Source organism: Hordeum vulgare, chromosome 4H (assembly GCF_904849725.1).
Source record: "Hordeum vulgare subsp. vulgare chromosome 4H, MorexV3_pseudomolecules_assembly, whole genome shotgun sequence".
Classification (NCBI taxonomy): domain Eukaryota; kingdom Viridiplantae; phylum Streptophyta; class Magnoliopsida; order Poales; family Poaceae; genus Hordeum; species Hordeum vulgare.
Genome location: NC_058521.1, coordinates 555,480,158 through 555,505,643, shown reverse-complemented (window position 1 = coordinate 555,505,643; position 25,486 = coordinate 555,480,158).

Below are 25,486 nucleotides of genomic sequence, written 5' to 3'. Positions count from 1 at the left end.
CGATATTTGGCGCGCCCGGTAGGGGCGTGTTAAGGTATTCTCTGAGCTTCATCTTCCCTAGGCCCGTTGCTCCGATGGCCGGCGCCCAACCAGCTTCTTCGAGCCTCATTCAGTTAGCCTCCAACCGTCATGTCACAGCAGCCGGAAGCACGAATACCGGCATTCTGGTACTAGGCGGATCGTACCAGATCATCAACATCGTCTCCACCGTCGCAACCACCCACGTCACCCAGGCGCACGGCGGCTGGACGACGCCCTCTGCACCCACGACGCGCTGCATCAACTTGGGGGACCTCGGCGCGCACGACGCATTGCAGATGGCGAGCGAGATTCTCCGCCAATGACCAACGCAAGGGGGATTCGACGCCTGGGGCGGACCACATCAATGAGCTGATCGCCATCGCCCACAAGACCATCCAACCCGGCTCTTCTTCAAGGCCGCAGGCCTCGGGCGCCGGGGGATCGCACTTCGTTTCGGCCCCCGGGCCTGCAAGCAATGGGGCCCCTCCTACGCTGGGCAGGGCCGAGAGATACGCGCTGCATGCTTCCCTCCTCCTCCTCCAGATTCCAGCGGCCGGCCTCGAGGTGCATCACGCCGGCAACCACCAGGGGCACGAAGAGAACGGCGGGACAATCGATGCACACACCGGTACGAATCAGCAAGACCAGGTCAGCCCCCGACAGTCCGGGGCGGCCAGACAGGAGCGCTCCCTCCGACGCAGTGAGCAGAAGGCATAGGCATCGGCGCAGGCGAACTACGACAACAGAGACACGTCGGGGCACCAAGGGAGGAGTCAGCACCGGGCGGCGCTGGGACCAACCAACGACAACAACAGGAACAAGCGACTTCACGCGGAGGCTTATCGCAGGAAGATCTTCGAGCAACACGGTGAGGGGGATCCCCCTACACCGCCGAGAGGGACCGCCACCGTCGCACTGCTGAACGGCTTCAGAGGACGATCGAACGCCTACATCGAGCCGTACGTACCGGAGTATGCGACATCACCTGACCCTCTTGATGAGGAAGAGCCTCAAGCGTCCACCCCGGGCGCCTATCTTCCTCAGGAGTGAGGAACTCTTTGGGGCCCCTCCTTGAGCCGGGCCCAAGAGGCGCGGGTAGGGAGGCGCCCTCAAGCCGCGGGGTGTGGCGCCAGCCGCCTCCCTCACGGAGGAACTACGAAGGGACAAACCCCAGGCCTCAGGAGGACGAGTTAGATGCAGCAACGAGACACATGTGGGCGCGGGCCACCCGCGGCAACCACGATGCAGGCGTGGGCGCCGAGGGCCAGGCCTCGCGAGGCGCTCCTCAGGCACAAAGAAGCTATTCAAGGTAATTTTTTTGGGTTTACTGCCTTAAGAAGCGTCTGCTGACTGCAGGGACTTCAAATATTCAGGGCATGCCTTTGCCCGTCATATCATTTGCGCAAGCTTCCATAACTTCTGCTGCATCCATTCGGTGACCTAACATCTTGCCTTGCTTGCATCTTTGGGAGATCTACCCCCCCCCCTGCGCGCGCTCGGGACCTCCGGCGTGTGCATGACGCCCCATCACGCGACCTTGGGAGGCCTCACGGCTCCCCAGGACACAATAATAGGAAGAGATGGGGGCTGCTTGAGCGTCAAAAGGGGGCTCCTGAGCATTGCGCCTCAGGGGCCCTACCGGTCATAAGGCCACCTGTCACCCTTGATATTGTCCATGGACATTCGGTCGTTATCAGGGGTGGAAGGGCCCGACCCCGTAGCTACATCCGTTCACTCGGTCACACGCAACGGCCGTTGGGAAATGTGCGGGACTAGATCTTAGCAACGGAGAGCCGCTCGAACGTTAAAGGGGGATTCTGAGCATTGCACCTCAGGAACCTTACCGGTCACAAAGCCACTTGGACACCGGGTCAGGGCCTTGCCCTATGAGGCACCTCACGGTGGCAGGGAAATGTGCATGACTGGATCCTGCTGACGTAGATCAATAGAAAAGCCCTCAACCGGTCTCAAGAGAACGATCGTACGGGACCTGCATCAACCCACAACAATTCTGCATCGTCCTTCAATCCTTCTGGAACCTACTTCATCCCGTGACACTCTCACGTAATAACGAGTCGAGGTTGTATACGCCCAGGGCCCCCAGAGGATGCAGAAGGGGTCCACCCGACGCCTAGTGGTAGCCCTATGCTCCACGTAGGGGAGAAGACGACGATAATCAACACAGTCCACCAATGACTTCCGGAATCCGGCGCCTATGCCTCGGTGGTAGGGACACTCGCAAGGCCAAAGCATCCTCGCGACCTCCCATGTACACCCCCATCGTGACACTCTCATGTAATAACGAGCCGAGGTTGTATACGCCCAGGCCCCCCCAAGGACGCGGAAGAGGTCCATCCCACGCCTAGTGGAAGCCCTATGCTCAGCACTGGGGATGGGGGCACCCAATCCAGTCCACCAATGACTATGCCCCCACCTGGCAAAGGAACCAACTAAGTCCACCAATGACTGTGCCAGCTTAGGTGCTGGACGCGGCGTTTTGCTTGTTTCTTCTTGGGACTTGAGCTATCTTCTGCTGAACTTAAACTTGTCAATTCCCAAAGTTGGTCTTTAATTCTCAGTACCAGATGTTTGAAAAACCAAAAGGGGGGAAACTTTCTCTCGTGCTTTCTTGTTTAGCCGGCTTTAAAGCCTCCTTTTCCGGATGACATTTTTTGGAGATGAATGCTCCGGACCACCCCTAGGAGTCAAGGAGCATGAAAGCAAGGACTTGCCTCCCCAGGGGCAAACATTTTTCAGTGGTGAACCCCCGCTCGGGGGTCCGGACCAAAACTTGATACCACCATAAAGAGTCTCGGGAGGCCTGAGGCCCCCTGGGGCGATGACCAAAGGAACGGAGTGCAGAATCACTCGAGCGCGAAAAGGGGCGCTCCTGGGCACCGCCTTAGGAGCCTTACCGGTTATAATGCCACTCACCATTGTTGGTGCCGTCCCGGAGCTCCGGTCGGTGTCAGGAGTGGCAGGGCCTCTCCCTGTGAAGTGCGAACCTAACGGCGGTGGGGAAATATGCGGGACCAGGGCCTGTCGACGTAGAGCGGCTTGAGTGTCAAGGGGGGCTCCTCAGCAGCATGCCTCAGGGGCCTTACTGGTCGCAAGGCCACTCGGCCACCCAGCAGTTGACCATGTCGGCACCTGGGGAGCCGGGGCTTTGCCCCGTGAGGAACAACCTTGGTAACGGGTTGTGCCTTACGGAGGCAGGGAAATGTGCGGGACCGGGACCTGCAGAAATAGAGTGCCGAAAGGGTCTTCACCCTGTCCCATCTACAAACCATGAGCTACTCAGGAGGGTCTATGCAAGAGACCGACGCAAACCCACAAGCTAAGTACCCCGCAGGCCCAGACCATGACCATCTGGTTTCGCGTCATACTAACAACGAATTAAAAATATGCGTACTAACAAAGGGATGCAGAGCCTAAGGATTCAGCTGCGATGAGGAAGGAGGACATCGACCAAGTGTGCGGCGACACATGCGGTACCTCGGGAGGACGGGACCTCTTGAGGACCCTGGCCGCCGTTACCCCCGAGTGATGGCTGGGGCAGCGACGAGCCCTATGCAAGGAAGCCAAGCCACAACGACTACCAGGAAGCGAGCAAACGACCCAGGAGCGAAAGGAAAAATGGAGAATGATGAAGGTAATGAACAAAAGTTTAATGCCCAACAGGGCAGAGTTCTTGGTCTGACGTTACAGGGGAAGGAAACGGAAGCTGGGGTCGCCTAGGGGGAGAGGTCAGCGACGCCGCCCTTGGCACCTGTGGGCTCGGCGTCGGAGCCCTCCTCCTCGCTGGAGACAAGCGCCCGAACGTACCGCTCCACCAGGGTGTCCACGTGCAGGCACACCTAGTCCCGGAGAAGGTGCCGGGGCTTAGTGGGCACCGGTTCGACGACGCACTGGAGATCGACCCCGAGACAAGGCAGCGCAGGTTGGAGAAGACAAGCGTCAAGGCAAGGCCCAGAAGCTCGCGCGCGTTGGACGCGTTCTCCTCCTCCACCCGGGAGACGTCGGCCTCCAGCGCCTCCACCACCTTCTCGAAGAAGGTGAGGTATCCCCCCTCGCTCTTCATGTTTGGCAGCTCCGGGGCCTCACGCAAACCGGCGTGTCGCATCAACCGCCCGGCCGGCGATGCCCGCGAACTGCTTGGCACACTAGGACGCCATCATCCGGGCGAATGACGCCTTGTCCTTGGCGACCAAGACGGCGTCGGTTGCCTCGTGGACCTGCTTCTGCAGGGACGTCAGCTCGGCCTTGGCCTCTGCTTCGCCCTCGCGGCGGCATGGAGGGCGGCCTCAGCACTCGGGAGCTGAGCTCGCAGCCCCTCCACCTCCTCCTGAAGCTCGCCTAGATTGAGCTTCTTAGCCGAGGGCACTCTAGAGTAAAGGAAAGATCAACTAACAAGCAGCAGATGGGACGACAAGGAGAGGAGATGCAGACGAGGGACTTACTCGTCTCTCAGGGCCCAACGGTGGCGGACGCGCGGCGACTCGGAGGGCCATCCGCCGCTGCCCCCGGGGACGGTCGAAGGCGCGGAAGGTGCCGCGCACTTCCCCTGGCTAAGATCACCTTCGGGAGACGCCATGAAGACGAGGACGAAGGGGAGAAGAGGTTTTTGCGCGGCGAATCAGAGGAAGCAGGGAGGGAGCTCAAGGTTGAAGTGCCTCCCCCTTGCCACGGGCGAGACAGATTTATAGGCGAACCACGACCACCAACCGTCGTGGGAGTGCAAGCGTCGCGCGCCCCCCCGGGCGCCACGAGGTGGGCTACCGCCCACGTCGCCTCACGTGTCCACCGAGCAGTCACGTCCGCGAGGGCCGTTGGGTACGGTCAGGCCGCATCGCTGCCATTCAATGAGAACAATGATGGCTTGCGTGGTTCTTGGAGATCGTGCCGTCATGGCTTGGCGCACCCCGGATGCCTCGAGGAGCGAGAGCGTCACCGCATGGCTGCTGGACACGTGTGCTGCATGGCCCGCAGGCAAATAGGGCCCGCGATGCTTCATGCCGCCCTCAAGGCTTCGCCAAGAAGCGAACCCACGCGTGCCTTGGGCCCGGGGGCTACTGTCGGCGTTTTGGGAATGGGGGTACCCAGACCTGCCTGCCTGTGGCCCAGGGCTGGCTCACTTCATCGACCTAAAACCAACCGGCCTGACATCACTCAAGGCAAGGCCCTCGTGAGGGGCCAAGCCTCACGAGGAGGAACGACATCAAGACCCGCAGGGGGCCTCCTTAGGACCCCTCTGGAGCGGCGGATATTCCGAGGTGAGGCCCGGCCTCACGAGTGAAGGCTGATGCAGAGGAAGGACACGCGGGCAGCACACAGCAGGATGGAGCAATTTCCCCTTTGGCGCAAAGGGGGGCAAGGACGAACGCAGGTTCCCAAGGCATCTTCTAAAGGTTTCCATTCTGGTGTAACAAGCCATGGCCGCCCGCCGGCAGGACGGATGTCATCCGTGAACCCACCCCTGCAGCGCTGGTAGCCACTTTGCATGCGAAGACTACTTTTGGACATGAGAAGCATGTTCCCCTGTCCCCCTTAGAAATTGGCCGTTGTAGGATCCCTTTCTGCCGAAATGATAAGGGAAGAGGACCAGGGCCACCACTATATAAAGAGAGTAGGTTACTTCGTAGAGGGGGCCGATCCGGATTCATCCTCATTCACCCATCTTCACACCACTAAGGCCACCTAGCCTCAGGCGGCCGAAGAACATTGTACTAGTTCATCCACCAACCTCCACTAGAGGCAATCCACCAAAGCAGGAGTAGGGTTTTACGCCTCGCAGCGGCCCGAACGTGGGTAAACTGTTGTGTTCTGTGTTTCCCTCACCATCGAGTGAGTTGTTCGCCGTTCCTATCGAGTAGCTTGCTAGGCAAGGTTAGGCCGTGAGAGATCTTCGTACACGCCACTGAGTTCAAATCTTTAGGGTTTCGCGGAGCCCGAAATCCGAGAACTTCAATCACACAAAACTTAACGAAACTTCGTGAGATAGGTTAGTATAATAAATAATGATCATTTACTTAGGTACTGTCAAGAAAAGATTCATAATTGTTCCCACATGATACCTACTATATTCTACTATTCCCATAATTTATATCACTGAATATAAGCTATGGGAACACTAAAACAAGCAAACTATGCATGCAAAACAGAATCTGTCAAAAACACAACAGTTTGAGAAGATCTGTAGTGTAACCATACTTCCCTGTCTCTAAAAGTTCTGAAACATTAGGAAAATCTAGGCAATTTGTATATAAATTATGTGTAAAAAATTCAGATCAAAATCTTGTTCAAGTGAATTTACAAAATTCTTGGAGTGAGAGCAAATGTTTCTGTTTTTGCACAAAATCAAGTCAACTATCATCCACACTATCCAAAAGGCTTTACTTGGCACTTTATTGAAATAAAAGGCATAAAACATGATTAATATAGTAGCTTAATCATATGAACACCAAAAAACATAAAGTAAAAGTGTTGGGTTGTCTCCCAACAAACGCTTTTCTTTAAAGCCTTTTAGCTAGGCATGATGCTTTCAATGATGCTCACATAGGAATAATGTTTATAACATGCAAAAGAGCATCATGAATCTCATGAAAAGCACATTTAAGTCTAACCCACTTCCTATGCATAGGGATTTTGTGAACAAATAATTTATGGGAGCAAGAATCAACTAGCATAGGAAGGCAAAACAAGCATAACTTCAAAACTTTGAACACATTGAGAGGAAACTTGATATTATTGCAATTCCTACAAGCATATGTTTCTCCCTCATTATAATTTTTAGTAGCATCATGAAGTAATTTCACAATATAACCAGCACATAAGGCATTATTTTCATGATCTACAAGCATATAAATTTTACTACTCTCCGCACAAGAAAATTTCTTCTCATGACTAATAGTGGGAGTAAACTCAACGAAATAAGTATCATGAGGTACTTGATGACATAACCACTTTGAATATTAAAATCATGATAACAAGTTTCATGCTTACTATCACTCTTTATAGCATACATGTCATCGCAATAATCATCATGCATAGGAGGCATGCTATCATCATAATAGTTTTGCTCATCAAAACTTGGGGGACTAAAAATATCATATTCATCAAGCATAGCATCCCCAAGCTTGTTGCTTTGCATATCATTAGCATCATGAATATTCAGAGAAATCATACTAACAATATTGCTATCATGCTCATCACTAAAAGATTTAGTACCAAGCATTTTAGTAACTTCTTCTTCTAACACTTGAGCACAATTTTCCCTTCCATCATTTTTAGGAAGACATTGAAAAGATGAAGCATATCAGGCAACCTCAATTCCATTTTTTTGTAGTTTTGTTTTATAAAACCGAACTAGTGAAAAACAAGAAACTAAAATATTTGATTACAAGATCTAAAGATATACCTACAAGCACTCACCTCCCAAGAAACGGCGCCAGAAAAGAGCTTGATGTCTACTGCACAACCTTCTTCTTGTAGACTCGTGTTGGGCCTCCAAGCGCAGAGTTTTGTAGGAAAATAACAAGTTTCCCTCAAGTGGATGACCTAAGGTTTATCAATCCGTGTGAGGCGTAGGATGAAGATGGTATCTCTCAAGCAACCCTGCAATCAAATAAAAAAGAGTCTCTTGTGTCCCCAACACAACCAATACAATGGTAAATTGTATAGGTGCACTAGTTCGGTGAAGAGATGGTGATACAAGTGTAATATGGATGGTAGATATGGGTTTTTGTAATCTTAAAATATAAAAATAGCAAGGCAACTAATGATAAAAGTGAGCATAAACGGTATTGAAATGCTTAGAAACAAGGCCTAGGGTTCATACTTTCATTAGTGCAAGTTCTCTGAACAATACTAACATAGTTGGATCATATGTAAATACCTCTCGTGCGAGAAACAATTCACTCCAAAGTCACAAATAGCAAAGAACTATCAAATAAATTATTGTAGGGTACGAAACCACCTCAAAGTTATCTTTTTCGATCAATCTTATGAGCTATCCCTATAAGTGTCACGAACAACCCTAGAGTTCATACTAAAATAACACCTTAAGACACACATCAACCAATACCCTAATGTCACCTAGATACTCCAATGTCTTATACGATATGCATCACACAATTTCAGATTCATCATGTTCAATCCAACACAAAGAACTTCAAAGAGTGCCCCAAAGTTTCTACCGGAGAGTCAAGACGACAACATGTGCCAACCCCTATGCATTGATTCCCAAGGTCACGGAACCCGCAAGTTGTTCACCAAAACATATATCAAGTGGATCAATAGAACATCCCATTGTCACCACAGATATCCCATCGCAAGACATACATCAAGTGTTCTCAAATCCTTAAAGGCTCGATCCGATAAGAAAACCTCAAAGGGAAAACTCAATTCATCACAAGAACATAGAGAGGGGAAAACTCCATATGATTCATCTATATTAATAAAGCTCGCGGTACATCAAGATCGTGCCATCTCAAGAACACGAGAGAGAGAGAGAGAGAGAGAGAGAGAGATTAAACACATAGCTACTGGTACATACCCTCATCCCCGAGGGTGAACTACTCCCTCCTCGTCATGGAGACCGCCAGGATGATGAAGATGGCCTCCGGTGATGGTTTCCCCCTCCGACAGGGTGCCGGAAGAGACTCCCGATTGTTTTTTCGTGGCCCTGGAGGCTTGCGACAGTGGAACTCCTGATCTAGGTTTATTTTTGGAGGTTTGGGTATTTATAGGATTACTTAGCGTTGGAATCATGTTAGGAAGGTTCCGAGGAGGTCACAAGCCACAGAGACGCGACCAGGGGGTGGCCGCGCGTGGCAGGCTTGTGACCTCCTGGTCCACTTCCTGGACCAACTCTTCGCTCCAGTATTTTTATATTTTGCAAAAATCTTCTTCGTAAATTTTCATCCGATTCTGAGAACTTTTATTTCTGCACAAAAATGACACCATGGTAGTTCTGCTGAAAACAGCGTCAGTCCGGGTTAGTTCTAATAAAATCATACCAAAATCATATAAATTTGTTGTAAACATGGCATGAATACTTCATAAATTATAGATACGTTGGAGACGTATCACCGCCCTCCCCTTCCACTTGTTCTTCCACTTATATTTTCTCTTTGTTTTTGTTAGCCCTTGTCGTATTTTTTGGCATAAGTACCCCGGTACTTCCGTGCAAAGGGAAGTACCACTTCCGTGGGCGATACTACCACTTAAGTGCGCCACGGCAGAAAACGACCAATTTCTTCCCCCCTATATATAGGTCTTATTCTCCAAAGAGACCTTTACCTTTTTCTCTCCAAGCTCCATTGTTGCTCCTAAGCTCAAACTTGCGTGATCACTCTCCCTAGCCATCGATTCTTGTTGATGCTCTAGGGTTTGGATGAGAAGGTCTTGATCCACACTTCCACCACGAGAAAAGTTGCCCCCCCCATTAACCCCCCGCGGATCTTATTACTCTTGGGTGCTTGAGCATCCTAGACGGAAGAGATCACCTCGAAGCCATAGTCCATTGTGGTGATGTTTCGTGGTTTTGTTGGGAGCCTCCAATTCAGTTGTGGAGATTGCCCCAACCTTGTTTGTAAAGGTTTAGTTGCCACCTTCAAGGGCGCCACTAGTGGAATTATGGTATCTCGCATTGTGTGAGGGCGTGAGGAGAATACAGTGGACTTAGTGGCATCTTGGGGAGCATTGTGCCTCCACACCGCTCCAACGGAGATGTACTTCCCTTCAAAGGGAAGGAACTTCAGAAACACATCCTCATCTTCATCGGTTCCACTTGTGGTTACTTCTTAACTCTACTTGTATTACCTACTTGCTTGTTATTGTTGTTGTTAGCATCATATAGGTTGCTCACTTAGTTGCACATCTAGATAAACTATTTGTTGCTAAACTTAATTTGTTAAAGAAAAGCTTAAAAATTGTTTGTTTCCTATTCACCCCCCTCTAGTCAACCATATCGATCCTTTCAACTGGTATCAAAGCTATGTTTCTTTATTAATGGTTTTACCACCAAAATAGTATGGCTGACTGATGTCCCACAAGCGTATGGGATCGCAACAGTTTTCGAGGGTAACTCCCAGCAATGGCGCCAGAAAAAGGCACGTTGACGGGAGATTAGTTCCAACAAAGTCTTGCAACAAGTAACAACGGAGTAGCAAGGAACAGTAGTAACAACAGCAGCAAAGTAACAAGTAACAACAGTAGCGACAGCAGCAACAAGTAACAGCAGTAGTGACAGTAGCAAATTGGCCCAATCCCTCTTGTAGCAAGGGACAAGCCTAGGCAAAGTAATGTAGCGAGGAATAGTAGTAAAAGACTCGTAGGCAGTGGATCGGTGACGGATGAGTATGATGGATGTGATTCATCATGTAACAGCTATAACACGGAGAGATATGTGGCTAGCTCCCGTTCATCAATCTAATGTAGGCATGTATTCCGTATGGAGTCATACGTGCTTAGGGAAAGAACTTGCATGACATCTATTGTCCATCCCTCACGTGGCAGCGGGGTCCTAATGGAAACTATGGGATATTAAGGTTCTCCTTTTAATAAAGAACCGGACCAATGCATTAACACACGGCGAATACATGAACTCCTCATACTATGGTCATCTCCGGGAGTGGTTCCGGCTATTGTCACTCCGGGGTTGCCGGGTCATAACACATAGTAGGTGGCTACAACTTGCAAGATATGATCTAAAACACACATATATTGGCGACAACATAATAGGTTCAGATCTGAAATCATGGCACTCGGGCCCTAGTGACAAGCATTAAGCATAGCCAAGTAGTAGCAACATCAATCTAGAACATAGTGGATACTAGGGATCAATCTGAGTCAAGAACTAACTTGATTACATGATAGATCTCATCCAACTCATCACCATCCAGCAAGCCTACGATGAGATTACTCACGAACGATGAAGAGCATCATGGAATTGTCGATGGAGAAAGGTTGATGATGACGATGGCGACTATTTCCCCTCTCTGTAGCCCGAAACGGACTCCAGATCTGCCCTCTAGATGAAGAACAGGATATGGCGGCGCCTCCGTATCGCAAAACACGATGAAACCTTCTCCCTGATTTTTTTCCAGGCGAAACGGAAGATATAGCACTGAGATTGGGGGCTGTGGTGCCACGTGGGCCCCACAAGCCTGCATGCCACGTCCTAGGGGGGTGGCCGCATCGTGTGGGCTTGTGGCCCACTCGCACACCCCCTCATGTGGATCTTTGCGCATGTATTTTTCTTTTATTCCAGAAAAAATCTCCGTAAATTTACAGGACGTTCTGAGAAGTTTCATTTCTGCACAAAAACAACACCATGGCAATTCTGCTGAAAACAACGTCAGTCCGGGTTAGTTCCATTCAAATCATGCAAATTAGAATCCAAAACAAGGGCAAAAGAGTTCAGAAAAGTAGATATGACAGAGACGTATCAACTCCCCCAAGATTAAAGCCTTGCTTGTCCTCAAGAAACTCAGTTGACAAACTGAGAGAGACAAAAGAAAAACTTTGACGAACTCTGTTTGATCTTGTTGTTGCAACCATGTCTAACTCACAACCAGAATTTCAGCAACATCACAAGCAAACCAGATAAGCAAATGACATCTAGGTCTCACAGTAAACTCATATCAAAGGAATAATCAACTAGCGAGCAAATAATAATAAGCCTCAAGTGTCAACACTTCAATCAAAACAACATGGAGCAGTACGAATAGATGGTATCTTGCTAGCTCTTTCTAAGACCGCAAAACATAAATGCAGAGCACCTTCAAAGACCAAGGGCTGACTAAACATTGTAATTCATGGCAATGAAGATCCAGTCATAGTCACACTCAACACAGTTAAAAGCAAAGCATAAAAATGACAGAGGTGCTCTCTAATTGGTGCTTTTGTAAGAGGAGGATGACTCAACAGGAACATAAATAGACAGGCCCTTCGAAGAGGGAAGCATTGATTTGCAGAGGTGCCAGAGCTCAAGCTTTGAAAACAGAGATAATAATTTTGGGTGGCATGCTTTCGTTGTCAACGCAATGACTAAGAGTTCTCAATATCTTCCACGCTACACATGCTATAGGCGGTTCCCAAATAGAAAAGTAAAGTTTTGACTCCCCCACCACCAATCAATCACACTCCACGGCTAGCCGAATCCTCGGGTACCGTCCATACCAACATCAATCCTTGGGGAGTTTTGTTTACAATTATCTTTTCGATTTGAGCATGGAACTGGTAATTCCAATTACCGGCCCCTTTCTCTTGAATGATAGTGAATAAACACATATCGAGGATAACACTCCTAGCATGGAAGATACCAATAGCCCCCTGTCACCACATGAGCGGTTCGGGCATGCAAAACAGATTATTTCTTGAAGATTTAGAGAGTGGCACATGCAAATTTACTTGGAACGACTGGTAGATACCGCACATAGGTAGGTATGGTGGACTCATATGGCACAACTTTGGGTTTATGGAAGTGGATGCACAAGCAGTATTCCCGCTTAGTACAAGTGAAGGCTAGTAAAAGACTAGGAAGTGACCAACTAGAGAGCGACAACAGTCATCAAAATGCATTGAGATTAACTAACATTGAGTGCAAGCATGAGTAGGACATAAATCACCATGAACATGAATATCATATGGGCTATGTTGATTTTGTTTCAACTACATGCGTGAACATGCGCCAAGTCAAGCCACTTGAATCATTCAAAGGAGGATACCATCCTATCATACTACAACACAGTCATCTCAACATTCATGTGGGCATCCAAGACAAACCATTATAAGCTCCTAGCTAAGTAAGCATGGCATAAGAAACTATGATCTCTAAGTTGTCATTGCAAACATGTTTCTCTCACAACAAAGCTGAACTAGGAATAGTGAGCTAGTCATATTTACAAAAACAAAATAGATCGAGTACATACCAGCTTTTCCAGGATCAGTCACTTCATCATATATCGTCATTATTGCCTTTCACTTGCACGACCGAACGATGTGAACAATAATAAGCGTGCTCGTGCATTGGACTAAAGCTGGAATCTACAGGCAGACATAAAGGAGAAGACAAAGTAATATGGCTCTTTGAAAGCTAAACAGGTATGCATGCAAGAGCCACTAAACATTCTAACCAATATCTTCTACCTTGACCCAAAGAAAAAGAAAACTATTTACACGGGAAAGCTCCAAACAAGCAAAAGAAGAAAAAGAAAATCTTTTTAGTTTTTTCAAACTAGACAGACACACGAAATGAAAATGAGAAGAAGAAATAAACTAGCATGGATGATACAGTGGCAAAGTGTGAACATCGACGAACAAAGTGAAAGCATAAGCAAGAATGTAAAGCCGGTGAGAACACATACTCCCCCAAAGCTTAGGCTTTTGGCCTAAGTTGGTCTACTCCCATGGAGGGAAATAACCAGCTCCGGGATACTCCGGAGTGGACTGAGGATGCCACTGCTGTGTGAGCTCCTCTGGCTCCCACTGATAAACCGGCGTGTGGTACTCGACTGGTGGCTCGGGCACGGGCACCTGTGGTTGGGCTAAGCCCCAATATGCATAGATGTCCGAGGGCATAATAATGTACCTGCCTGTATGAAGATTGAACAAAGAAGGAGCAGGCAAAGTAATAGTCTCACGAGTACCCTGACTAAATACCAGGTTATAAATCATCCTTCCACCTATATCTCTATCAATAAAGTCATGGCGAACCATGCTATCGTAATCTAGATATATCTCGGGAAGAAGAACCTCTTCTTCTTCCTCCAGTCTAATGGGTATCTCAAAGTGTCTCGCAAGACGGGTAGCAAAGATACCTCCATAGACAACACCTTTAAAACGGTTAAGGTTCAACCGTTGAGCTACTATAGCGCCCAAGCTATAAGTTTTATCATTATAAAGGGCTTTGCGCAAGACCGCAAGATCTGGGGAACTAAGTGACCCAGCTTTCCCACGGCCAATCAAACATTTTCCCACAAATAGTGAGAAGTACCGAAGCACGGGAAAATGAATGCTAGCAGCTCTAGCGCAATACACTCATCTCTCCTCTCCTACAACAATTGTACCAATGAAAGCTTCCAAGTCCCGTGGACGAGGTTCATGAATATCCCCAACATAAGGCAATTTGCAAACATTGCAAAAATCCTGGAGTGACATGCGCTGGGGGATATCATAAAGTTTAAACTCAACCATAGTAGGATTCTTCCTCGGGTATAAGTTAAAGCTTTGTATGAAGATATTAGTGAGGAGGAGGTATTGCGGACACTTATCTTCAACGAAGGCGGTAAGGCCTGCGTTCTCCACCAAGTGATAAAAGTCCTCATAAATTCCAGCGGCACGTAAGAACACGTCGCTTGGCCACTCGCATGCTCGAACTTCTACGACTCGAGGGACCAGATACTTGGGCTTCTTCTCACTCCCATCATCCTTGGGGTCACGGCTTGAAGAGCCTCTTAAGAACCTCATCTTTTCCCTTTTCTATCTCTGAAATTTTCTGAAATTTTTAGTGATTCTAAGGAAAAGTGAATAAGTCTCAACGAAACTCGTAGCAACTACTCCCACAAGTGCCTAGAGACCATATTACGCATCAAAACTACTTGGGACCAGCTAGAATCAGCATACAAAGCTCAAGAACATGGTCACCAAGGCTGCAAAAATACGCGGAGTATAAGGCACTAGAGCAAAAACTAATTGGACCAATTGAGGAGTCACTTACCAAGGAGTAATTTCCCCAAAATAGTTCGGAGAACGGTGATTTGAGCAAAGAGATCAAAAATCCCAGCAAGAGGAGCAAGAACACAGGTTTGAGCTGTGAAATGATTTTTCTGGAGGTAGGAGAACTGGATGGGAGCAAGAATGAGTGGAGGGGGTGCCTATGGGCCCCACAAGCCTGGGTGGCGCGGCCAGGGGGGTGCCCGCGCCCCTAGGGCTTGTGGCCCACTGGTGTGGCCCCCAGACAGACTCTTTGTCCCAGTATTTTTCAAATATTTCAGAAAAAATCGTACTAGATTTTCACAGCGTTCGGAGAACTTTGATTTTTGGGGTATTTTTCTACCGGACGCTAAGACAGAAAACAGGGAAAACGAAACTAAACCTATCATTTTTCTTCTAAGCAACTTAAAGTGAAAGCTTGGAACAGAGGTTTGTGACTCCTCGATTCATCCATCTCATGGTTATCGAAAGAAATCCGTCAATGGGGTTGATCAAACCCCCTCGACAAAACTTTCTCGAATCACAAAAGAGAATAGAGAATTTTCGAATAGTCACTAGGTCACCTCAATGGGGATGTGTATCTCCCGAACAAGCAAGTCATACTTCATCTTGACACGAGGAATAGGGCATTCAAAGCTCCCAATAAGAATCGATGAAGTTTTTTCGATAGCATTGATGCAATGTACTCGATATTGTTTCTTCGGAAAGTGCACCATATGCTCATTACCGTTGACATGGAAAGTGACATTGCCTTTGTTGCAATCTATAACAGCCCCAGCAGTGTTTAAAAAGGGTCTTCCGAGGATGACAGCCATGACATCGTCCTCGGGAATATCCAAGATAACAAAGTCTGTTAAGATAGTGGTGTTAACAACCACAACAGGCACATCCTCACAAATGCCGATAGGGAAAGCAGTTGATTTGTTGGCCATTTGCAGAGAGATTTCACTGGGTGTCAACTTATCCAGTTCAAGTCTTCGATAAAGAGAGAGAGGCATAACCCTAACACCGGCTCCAAGGTCGCATAACGCAGTTCTAACGTAGTTGCCTTTAATGGAGCAAGGTATAGTGAGCACACCGGGATCACCTAGTTTCTTAGGAGTTCCACCCTTGAAAGTGTAATTAGCACGCATGGCGGAGATCTCAAGATCAGGTATCCTCCTCTTATTAGTCACAATATCTTTCATGTACTTAGCATACGGAGACATCTTGAGCATATCCGTCAAACGCATTTGCAGAAAGACAGGTTTGATCATCTCAACGAAGCGCTCAAAATCCTTATCATCCTTTTCCTTGGATGGTTTGGGAGGAAAGGGCATAGGTTTCTGAACCCATGGTTCCCTTTCTTTACCATGCTTCCTAGCAGCGAAGTCATTCTTATCATATCTTCTATTCCTAGGATGTGGGTTATCAAGATCAACAGTAGGTTCAATCTCCACATCCTTTTCATTGGTAGGTTGAGCATCTTCATGAACATCACTATTGCTATTATCATTAGGCTCATGTTCATCACCAGATTGTGTTTCAGCATCACAGACAGAGGCATCGTTTGGACTCTCAGGGGTAGCAGCAATGTTGCCATCATGTAGGTTCCTATCATCTTTCTTCTTCTTTCTAGGATGACTAGGTGCATCAGTGCTAACTCCTTGAGACTCTTGTTCAATTCTCTTCGGATGACCCTCAGGATACAGAGGTTCCTGGGTCATTGTACCGCCTCTAGTGACGACTCTGACGGAATTGTCATTCAACTCGTTGAGAAAGTCATTCTAAGCTTTATGTACTTGTTACCTGAGTAGTAACCATAGAGGCATGTTTACTCAGAAGTTTAAGATCATTGACATTTCTGTCCACACAAGGACTTAAATGACTAAGCATACGAGCATTCTTTTCCAATTGTCTGCTAACATAATCATTGAAAGTTTGTTGTTTGGCAACAAAGTTATCAAATTCATCCATGCATAAGCTAGCAGGTTTATCAAAAGGAATATCACTCTCATCAAACCTACGCAGAGAATTTACTTCTACTACCTGTATCGGGTTATCGAGACCATGGATCTCTTCGATAGGTGGTATATTTTTGACATCTTCAGATTTAATGCCTTTCTCTCGCATAGATTTCTCGGCTTCTTGCATATCTTCAGGACTGAGGAATAGAATACCTCTTTTCGTCGGAGTTGGCTTAGGAGGTGGTTCGGGAATAGTCCAAGCATTCTCATTGCACAAGATGTTATTCAGTAGAATCTAAGCTTGTTCTACAGTTCGTTCCCTAAAAACACTACTGGCACAACTATCTAGATGGTCTTTGGAAGCATCGGTAAGTCCATTATAGAAGATATCAAGTATTTCATTCTTCTCAAGAGGGTGATCAGGCAAAGCATTCAGTAGCTGGATAAGCCTCCCCAAACTTGTGGGAGACCCTCTTCCTCAGCTTGAGCAAAGTTGTATATTTCCTACAAGGCAGCTTGCTTCTTATGGGCATGGAAATATTTTTCAGAGAAGTAGTAGACCATATCCCGGGGACTAGGCACACAACTAGGAGCAAGAGAAGTAAACCAGGTCTTAACATCATCCTTTAGCGAGAAAGGAAACAACTTGAGCATATAGTAGTGGCAGATCTTTTCCTCACTAGTGAATAGGGTGGCTATATCGTGCAGTTTGGTAAGATGGGCTACAACCGTTTCAGACTCATAACCGTGAAAAGGATCAGATTCGACTAGAGTGATTAACTCAGGGCCGACAGAGAATTCATAATCCTTATCGGTCACAAAGATAGGCGAAGTAGCAAACTTCGGGTCGTATTTCATCCTAGCGTTCAGAGATTTTTCTTTCCACTTGAGCATAAGTTTCTCAACATCATAGCTATCCTTACACGCAAGAAAGTCCTCAACTATCTCTCCCTCCATAACATAGTGCGTATCAGGCATAACAGGCAATTCAGGCATAGTAGCAGGTTCTACTTCAATAGTATCAGCAATTTCAGAAGTATCATCACATCTAGCAGCAGCTCTAGCAATATGTGCATCAAGGAATGCACCATGTGGCAAAGCAGTATCAGGCATAGCAGGCATAGTATCAAGCATGGCATCATCAAGCATAGTATCTAGCATAGCATCATGAGGCATAGTATCTATCATAGCATCATAAGCATCATGGACAGCAGAAGTAGCATCATCAAGCACATGCGACATATCAAGATTTCTAGCAGGAGGTGATGTCGCAAACTTACTCAAAACTGAAGGTGAATCAAGTGCAGAGCTAGATGGCAGTTCCTTACCTCTTTTCGTAGTGGAAGGCAAGATTTTAGTTCTTGGAGCTTTCGGATTCCTCATAGTGATCAGCAGACGTCAATCCCAAGTGACTCAGAGAATATAGCTGTGCTTCCCCGGCAACGGCGCCAGAAAAAGCCTTGATGTCCCACAAGCGTATGGGATCGCAGCAGTTTTCGAGGGTAGAGTATTCAACCCAAATTTATTGATTCGCTCACAAGGGGAAGCTAAAGGATATTCTCAAGTATTAGCAGCTGAGTTGTCAATTCAACCACACCTGAAAGATTAGTGTGTGCAAGCAAAGTATCAGTAGCAAGGTAGTACGATAGCAACGACACTAGAAAAACCTTTGGCAATTCCCAACAATGGCGCCAGAAAAAGGCACGTTGACGGGAGATTAGTGCCAACAAAGTCTTGCAACAAGTAACAATGGAGTAGCAAGGAACAGTAGTAATAGCAGCAGCAAAGTAACAAGTAACAGCAGTAGCGACAGCAGCAGCAAGTAACAACAGTAGTGACAGCAGCAAAGTGGCCCAATCCCTCTTGTAGCAAGGGACAAGCCTAGGCAAAGTAACATAGCGAGGACCAGTAGTAAAATACTCGTAGGCAGTGGATCGGTGATGGATGAGTATGACGGATGTGATTCATCATGTAACAACTATAACATGGAGAGATATGTGGCTAGCTCCCGTTCATTAATCTAATGTAGGCATGTATTCCGTATGTAGTCATACGTGCTTAGGGAAAAGAACTTGCATGACATCTATTGTCCATCCCTCCCGTGGCAGCGGGGTCCTAATGGAAACTACGGGATATTAAGGTTCTCCTTTTAATAAAGAACTGGACCAACGTATTAACACGTGGTGAATACATGAACTCCTCATACTATGGTCATCTTCGGGAGTGGTTCCGGCTATTGTCACTCCGGGGTTGCCGGGTCATAACAGATAGTAGGTGACCACAACTTGCAAGATAGGATCTAACACACACATATATTGGCGATAATATAATAGGTTCAGATCTGAAATCATGGCACTCGGGCCCTAGTGACAAGCATTAAGCATAGCCAAGTAGCAACAACATCAATCTAGAACATAATGGATACTAGGGATCAATCCCCGTTAAGAACTAACTCGATTACATGATAGATCTCATCCAACTCATCACCGTCTAGCAAGCCTACGATGAGATTACTCACGAACGATGAAGAGCATCATGGAATTGTCGATGGAGAAAGGTTGATGATGACGATGGCGATGATTTCCCCTCTCCGGAGCCCAAAACGGACTCCAGATCTGCCATCCAGATGAAGAACAGGATGTGGCGGTGCCTCCGTATCGCAAAACGCGATGAAACCTTCTCCTTGATTTTTTTCCAGGCGAAATAGAAGATATAGGACTGAGATTGGGGGCGGTGGTGCCACGTGGGCCCCACAAGCCTGCATGGCGCGACCTAGGGGGGTGGCCGCGCCGTGTGGGCTTGTGGCCCAGTGGCACACCCCCTCACGTGGATCTTTGCACAGGTATTTTTCTTTTATTCCAGGAAATATCTCCGTAAATTTTCAGGACGTTCCGAGAACTTTCATTTTAGCACAAAAACAACACCATGGCAATTCTGTTGAAAACAACGTCAGTCCGGGTTAGTTCCACTCAAATCATGCAAATTAGAGTCCAAAACAAGGGCAAAAGAGTTCGGAAAAGTAGATAGAACGGAGACGTATCACTGACGATAGGGAATGGGCTGTGGAGTTACCGGACTGCAGGGTTGTGAACTTGGTCACCCGATAGGATCTAAATGAGGCTATGTCCATGTTTAGATCCTTAGTGGCTATCAATTCAAAGATTTCCTTGATGGCTTGAAACTTTCTACCGATCTGTTGCATGTGGTTAATCCCACAACTTCGGATTCGAGGACCAACTCCGAAAAGGAGAATGCTAGTAGTGATAGAAATAAATTGCCTCAAGGAACGAGTGGGCAAAAACCTTTGCCTCGGTTCCTCCTCTCGTGGTCTATGGAGGACCAGTTCACCCACCGCATATTATTAACCTTGGTCCTCCTCCTAAATTTGTTAAGAATGATTTTGCTAATTGGGTTTTGCGTATCAAGGCTCATTTGAATCATAGCTCAACACAACTTTGGAGAATCATAGATCAGGGGTACTACCCACATGATCCAAGCAACCTCATGCCAAGAGAAGAGGTCGACAATCAGCTCAATCACCCCGTCTTGTTCATCCTTCAAGCAACAGTTCCCATTGAAGATTTTGCTCACTTGCATCCCTTCACTCGTGCCAAAGATTATTGGGAGCACATCATTTCCATCTACACGGAAATCTCAAGTATTCAACAGTCTAACTATGAAGTGGTCCTTGATGAGGCCGGTGAATTTTCTATGATTGAGGATGAGGACCCTCGTGAGCTCTACCGAAGAGTGACAATGCTTTACGTTGCTCTTCATGATCATGGAAGCAAGGATGTGGATGAAAATTGGATCAAGCGTAAGTTTCTCAAGGCTATCATGCCTTTCAACAAGTCCATGTCCTCCGACATTCGTCAAAGGGCGAACTTTCACTCCTTGTCCTCAAGCGATGTGTTGGACGAGTTCATTGCCATGAACATATTGAACATGACCGCTGACAATGCTCTAGATCATGTCCAACGGTCAAGAAAAGACTCCACCAACCTTTCTTTGAAGGCCAAGGTTGTTTTGGAGGAAGATGAAGAAGAAGAAGATGAAACTTGCCAGAATACACCAAATATGCTTATCACGAGCACATGGCTCTTGCATCCAGGCAATTTTGGGGAAGCAAGAGGAACTCAAGGCCCAGCTTCTTCAAGAACAACTCAAGTGGGTTCAAGGGAAAGCAACGCGTGAAGACTTGCTACAGTTGTGGCAATGTGAGTCACTTTGTGGTAGATTGTCCCTATGAGAAGAGGGAAGATAATGGTGGCAAGCTTATTTGCAAAGACAAGGCCAAGCCCTTCCCCAGTAAGAACAACTTATCCAAGAAGATGCCCCAAAAGGTGTTGGTGGCTCAAGAAGAGTACCTCTCTGATGAGGATTATGACAATGATGCAAGTGGTGAAATGACGGGGATGGCCACGGTGACCATTGCATCCTCTTCTCCAAGCAAGGTGTCCCTCTTCAATGCCCCCAACAAAAACTGCATTGCCAAGTGCCTTATGGCCAAAGCATCCAACAAGGTAACCTCCAACATCGAAACTACCAACATCAAAACTACCATTTCCACTACCCCTTCTCCTATGGATAGTGGAGATGAAAAAGAGGAGGTAAATGATGAGGAAAACTCCTATGATAGATTCATGAGAAAGGTCAAGGGTAAAACCAAGAAGCATTTTGTTGCTCTCTTGGAACAACTAGGAGAGGCTAGTGACCTCACTGAAACTCATGAAGAAACTATCTCTACATTACAAGGACATAGTAGTGACTATGCCGATGAGAGTTGTACTTGGGGTTGACCTTGATAGACTCAAGGAAGAGCTTGCCACACTTGACAAGGCTCACAAGGATTTGAAGAGTGTTAATTCTTCTTTAAAATAGTCTCATGATCAACTCCAAGTAAAACTCACTAAGGAAATAACCACATGTTCTCCTTTTGTTTTAATTAATAATGCCCATGCTACTAACCCATGTTGTGAGCATGAACATCTTGCGAAAGAGAATGCCGAATTAAAGGAGCAGCTTGAGAAAGGCCTCATGACATGCATCCAAGGTGAAAATAATCTTAATGACCTTTGAGCAATCAAAAGGAAGTGGTTGCAAAGGAAGGAGTTTGGTTTACACCCAAGTTCAAGAAGAACAAGAAGATCAAGACCAAGCAACCTCCCCTGCTTATGGAAACCTTTGTTAAAGTCGGGGAGGTGACTCATGAGAAGAAGAAGGACCAAGCTAAGGGTGGTAATGCCAAGAAAGGCAAAACCCTCCTTCCCAGCAATGCCGACAACTTTAACCCCTCTTATGTTTTATGTCGTGCTACTGATGGGAATATCTCTGCTAAATTTGTTGGTTCTCCTTATGAGTACATTTAATGGTCTATTGGGGTTCCTAAGATCCTTGTCACTAACTTGAAAGGACCCATTAAAGAATGGGTACCTAAATACAAGCATTGATCTTATGTATGAGTTTGCTTCCGGTGGAGTGTCATGGTTGCTTGATAGCAGAGCGACAAATCATATGATCAGAAGAAAGGACTTGGTGTTGGATGTTCATCCCGACCCATCCGTGGCCACCCAAGTCTCCTTTGGTGATGATGCAATTTCAAAGGTATTGTGTCTTGGCAAGGTGGTAATCTCTCCGGAACTTACCATTCAAAATGTTATGCTTGTTGAGACCCTTGCATAAAATTTACTTACCGTTCATCAACGTGCACTCATCGGTTTTAGTACTTTCTTTGGTATTGACTCTGTGGCCCTTTTGTGGATCAAGACTCTTAAAGTAGCCTTTGTGGGGCATGTGGAGAATGGTTTCTATGTGGTTAAATTTTCGGAGCGACCCTGTAAGACCACTGAAAGGATCGATATGGTTGACTAGAGGGGGCTGAATAGGCAACTAACAATTTTAAGCTTTTCTTTAACAAATTAAGTTAAGCATCAAATAGGTTTTCTAGATATCCAACTAAATAAGAAACCTATATGATGCTAACAACAACAATAACAAGCAAGAAACTAATACAAGTAAAGGTAAGAAATAACCACAAGTGGAACCGATGAAGACGAGGATGTGTTTCCGAAGTTCTTTCCCTTCGAGGGGAAGTACGTCTCTATTGGAGCGGTGTGGAGGCACAATGCTCCCCAAGAAGCCACTAAGGCCACCGTATTCTCCTCACGCCCTCACACAATGATAGGTGCCGTGATTCCACTAGTGGTGCCCTTGAAGGCGGCGACCGAACCTTTACAAACAAGGTTGGGGAAATCTCCACAACTGAATTGGAGGCTCCCAACAAAACCACGAAGCTTCACTACAATGGAATATGGCTTTGAGGTGACCTCTTCCGTCTAGGGTGCTCAAACACCCAAGAGTAACAAAATGCGCGAGGGATTAATGGGGGGAACGACATTTCTCTTGGTGGAAGTGTGGTTAAGGGCCCTCTCCTCCAAACCCTAGAGAATCAACAAGAATCGATGGCTAGGGAGAGAGTTCGGGCAAGTTTGAGCTTAAGGGAAACAATGGAGCATATAGAGGAAAAAGGTGAAGTATCCTTGGGGAAGAAGACCCCTATTTATAGTGGGGGGGGGGAATCTGGCCGTTATACACCCCACAAACTCAGCCAAGTGGTAGTACCGTGCAGGTGGGCGGTACTTCCGCTTGCACGAAAGTACAAGCCAGCACACGCAACAACACACAACGAGGGGACGGTAGTTCCGCTAGAGCGGTACTACCGTCCTGCTGTGAGCGGCACTTCCGCTTAGCTTCGTCGAAGGGAAATGCCCCTAGATACCAGAAGAAAAATATAAGTGGAAGAGGGGCTGGCTCTGGTGGGCGTCAGTACTCCTGGAGCGGTACTACCGCTCCCCAGAGCGGTACTTCCGCTTAGGCAATTTTCTGGGTACTTTCAGGAGAGCTCCATTGTTGCGGGAAAAGGATGGAGTGCAAGAGTGTGAGAGTTTGTTCCACCCAACCTTTCCAAATGGGGATCGCCTCTTGATAGTACGGGATTACCTATGACTTGAGTCCACCAACCCTAAATCAATAGCTAAGCACCGTCTTCTCTTTCACTCACTGAGGGGAAAATAATCATCTCGTGCCACCTGATAATTCTCTCAAAGTTTATCGCACACGATTAGTCCGCAAGGGGTATCGTCATCAACCACCAAAACTACTTAAGATTACTTGTGCTCTTACAATTCCCCCTTTTTGGTGGGTTGATGACAATACGGGATTTGCCATAATATGAATAACAATAGAGAGACTAAGGCACTCCCAATATCTACAAAATAGAGACAAGCTCCCCCTAGATGTGTGCTCTATTTGAATATGCTTTTGGAATGCAAAAAGCACACACTAGGATCAAAATTCCCCCTATATTTTATAGACACGGCCATATACTTGCATAAACAGGAAGAGAGTTAAGCATGGATGCAAGTATAGGAAATATGAAGTCATATAATAACTAAAGTAGACATAAAAAAAATAGGAAGATAGCATATGTCTTACACCATACTTTAGTTCACATAGGTCTTGGAAACATAAACCATAGCAATCAAATGAAATGAGTTCACAAGAGAAGATAGCAAATAAACGATAAGATGCTCGTGAATCAGCAAATCCAGCCTAAGCACTCTCTCCCCCTTTGGCATCGAGACACCAAAAAGGTACAAAGACTTTTCCACGGACGGTAAAGGACCATTCCATGGATGGCAAAGTCCTTTGCCCTCCGTCGGTGGACGACAATTTTTTTGCCATAGCTAGTGTCGGTAAAGACCTTCTTTGCCATCTGCCGGCTTGCAGCGGATGACAAAGATCTTTGCCATCGGTTTCCTATGAAAACAAGACGACAAAGGAGCTAGACGACAACCGACAGGAGCCTACTCCATTAGGTAGCTAACAGAGTTTTTGCCGTCTGCCAGGGTGGGGGGACTTTGCCGTCAGCCAGGGGGTCTTTGTCGTCTGCCATGAGGGGTCTTTGTCGTCTGCCATGGGGGGTATTTGCCGTCTGCCGTAGTCACGAGCTGATGGCAAAGTGACCATATAGGTTAGCCATGCCACTCCCAGGTTGCACAGGTGGGTGCCACGTGGCACCTTTGCCATCAGCTGGCAGACGACAAAGGCCTTTGCCGTCTGCTGGTAGATGGCAAAATGCTTGTATTGTCACTTTTTTGTTTGTTTTCAGGTATTTCCCTACATTTTCAGAATACTTCTATGATATATGTAATTTTAAACATCACATGTAGATTCAGACATCATAGAAATAACATACGACATGTATCCAACATCATCGTGAAAATATTGACCAAGACAACAAATATTTTCACATAGTTCATCCATATATACACATAGTTTGAAACATCGCACAGTTCATCCATACAAATCGAAACAAAAAGAAAACAATAGCAGCTCATCAATGCCACCTTCCATGAAGTGAACCCAATCTGCAAAATGTGAATAAGAAAGTTAGCAGGAGAAGAAGAAGAAGAAGAAGACTGCAAGAAAAAGAAGAAGAAGAAGAAGAAAGAGAAGGAAAATAATAAGAAGAAAGAAAGAAGAAGCTCATTCTTATTCTTATATTCTTTCATTTTCTCCTCTTTCCTCTACTATTCTTTTTTTTCATTTTGTGCCATTTTTGAGCTTCTTATGTCATTTTGGAGGAACATAAGCTAAGTATATGCCATTTATGAGGTAACCAAGGTTCTTATGCTATTTTTGACCTAACTAAGTTAATTATGTCATAAATGAACTAAATAAGCTAATTATGTCATTTTGGAGGATAATTAGCTAAGAAGAAGAAGAAGAAGAAGAAGAAG